We start from the raw sequence: 2,356 nt of genomic DNA, 5'->3' as shown, positions 1-2,356 counted from the left end.
TAGGGAAGGAATGGCTTTCCCCAAAACCTTCGCAAGTAAATGTTAACTACAAAGTAGCCTATGCCTGCCTGGCAGAATTATACCGTGATCATTTGCATCAATCCAGTGGCCATTTGTCCTACAGCAACACCGCTTAACCAAACAAAGGTCTCTTCCTGGTGCACGCTTGCATTTAAGGGTAACCACACCCCCAAAATCTAAATGTCTTACATTTTTCCCAGACCTCACAAATGGTCACCTGATAGGGTTTAAACATTGTTGTGGACATAGAACATCCAATTGTGCTGTTTTGCTATTAAAAAGGTGTACTTTTGAGAGCGAAAACCTGCCAAAACAGGGACAAACGGTCAACGGGGAAATCTAAACGGAGAAAAGGGAACTTGGGAATTAACGGAATCAGGCAAAACATTGAAGGGATTTTATAGTGCCCTAATGGACTACAGACATTGACTGTCTCCTAGACTAAAAACAAAGGCTGCATGTACTGCCTATATTTTGAGGGAAACGCACTGTCCATTATTTGATTTGATTTCAGGCAGGGCAGCACACACAAACTGCATTTAGTCCAATAACAATCCATGATATTATTAGGGTGATAAATAAAAGGCAGTTGCTCCATGACACAAGAGCACGCTCTACTGGGACAAAAGCTTACAGCACCTGGTATTCCCAGGCGGTCTCCCATCCAAGTACTGACCAGGCCCTACCCTGCTCAGCTTCCGAGATCGGACGAGATCGGGCGTATTCAGGCTGGTATGGCCGTAAGCGAGGGAACAACTCTTGGTACACTATATAAAGTCAATGTGTCACTCACTCTGAAAGGGACACAGAAACGTATCCGCTTTGTGACACAAACTGAAGAAGCTCAACCCTTGCTTACATTTCCAATATATATATATATATATATATATATATTTTTAGTCTTGTTGGGGGAAGAGGGCATATCCTATGTTGATTTATGACAAGTTCATTGACTAGGGCCCTATAAAATAGGCGTTGCGAACCGAATCACGGGAATCCAGACATTAAACCGAAATGCAAAAATATTCAAACATTTACTGAACTTAGTAAGAAATCAACTAAATATATTCAACTTGTTAGAAAACGCATTCATTTGCCCAAGTCAATCATAAGACATGAACAAAATGCATCAGTGATTCGTATTTCCATGAACTTTCTGGACGGCACAGGAATGCCCCTGTCTGTGTGCATGTGTGGCGGTGGGCGCGTATGTCTACACTTTGTGTAGCCGTTAGCGATGATGCTAATGATAACCTTCTTCTGGTAGGGAAGGAATGGCTTTCCCAAAACCTTCGCAAGTAAATGTTAACTACAAAGTAGCCTATGCCTGCCTGGCAGAATTATACCGTGATCATTTGCATCACTCCAGTTGCCATTTGTTCTACAGCAACACCGCTTAACCAAACAAAGGTCTCTTCCTGGTGCACGCTTGCATTTAAGGGTAACTACACCCCAAAATCTAAATGTCTTACATTTTTCCCAGACCTCACAAATGGTCACCTGATAGGGTTTAAACATTGTTGTGGACATAGAACATCCAATTGTGCTGTTTTGCTATTAAAAAGGTGTACTTTTGAGAGCGAAAACCTGCCAAAACAGGGACAAACGGTCAACGGGGGAAATCTAAACGGAGAAAAGGGAACTTGGGAATTAACGGAATCAGGCAAAACATTGAAGGGATTTTATAGTGCCCTAATGGACTACAGACATTGACTGTCTCCTAGACTAAAACAAAGGCTGCATGTACTGCCTATATTTTGAGGGAAACGCACTGTCCATTATTTGATTTGATTCAGGGCAGGGCAGCACACACAAACTGCATTTAGTCCAATAACAATCCATGATATTATTAGGGTGATAAATAAAAGGCAGTTGCTCCATGACACAAGAGCACGCTCTACTGGGACAAAAAGCTTACAGCACCTGGTATTCCCAGGCGGTCTCCCATCCAAGTACTAACCAGGCCCGACCCTGCTTAGCTTCCGAGATCGGACGAGATCAGGCGTATTCAGGCTGGTATGGCCGTAAGAAAGGGAACAACTCTTGGTACACTATATAAAGTCAATGTGTCACTCACTCTGAAAGGGACACAGAAACGTATCCACTTTGTGACACAAACTGAAGAAGCTCAACCCTTGCTTACATTTCCAATATATATATATATATATATATATTTGAGTCTTGTTGGGGGGAAGAGGGCATATCCTATGTTGATTTATGACAAGTTCATTGACTAGGGCCCTATAAAATAGGCGTTGCGGACCGAATCACGGAATCCAGACATTAAACCCGAAATTCAACAATATTCAAACATTTACTGAACTTAGTTAGAAAT

General features: G+C 42.1%; 2 non-coding genes across 2 annotated transcripts; both read right to left on the bottom strand.

The window, feature by feature from the left end:
* Window positions 1-648: 648 nt before the first annotated feature.
* LOC123490239 lies at window positions 649-767 on the bottom strand. The gene has a single exon (XR_006660846.1). It is a non-coding gene; the product is annotated as a 5S ribosomal RNA (ribosomal RNA).
* Window positions 768-1,932: 1,165 nt separating this feature from the next.
* On the bottom strand, window positions 1,933-2,051 carry LOC123490236. The gene has a single exon (XR_006660843.1). It is a non-coding gene; the product is annotated as a 5S ribosomal RNA (ribosomal RNA).
* Between the last annotated feature and the right edge of the window lie 305 nt (window positions 2,052-2,356).

This window comes from Coregonus clupeaformis, unplaced genomic scaffold, assembly GCF_020615455.1.
Source record: "Coregonus clupeaformis isolate EN_2021a unplaced genomic scaffold, ASM2061545v1 scaf3556, whole genome shotgun sequence".
NCBI classification, from domain to species: domain Eukaryota; kingdom Metazoa; phylum Chordata; class Actinopteri; order Salmoniformes; family Salmonidae; genus Coregonus; species Coregonus clupeaformis.
The sequence above is the reverse complement of the archived record's forward strand: the minus strand, read 5'-3'. Positions and strand labels throughout refer to the sequence as shown.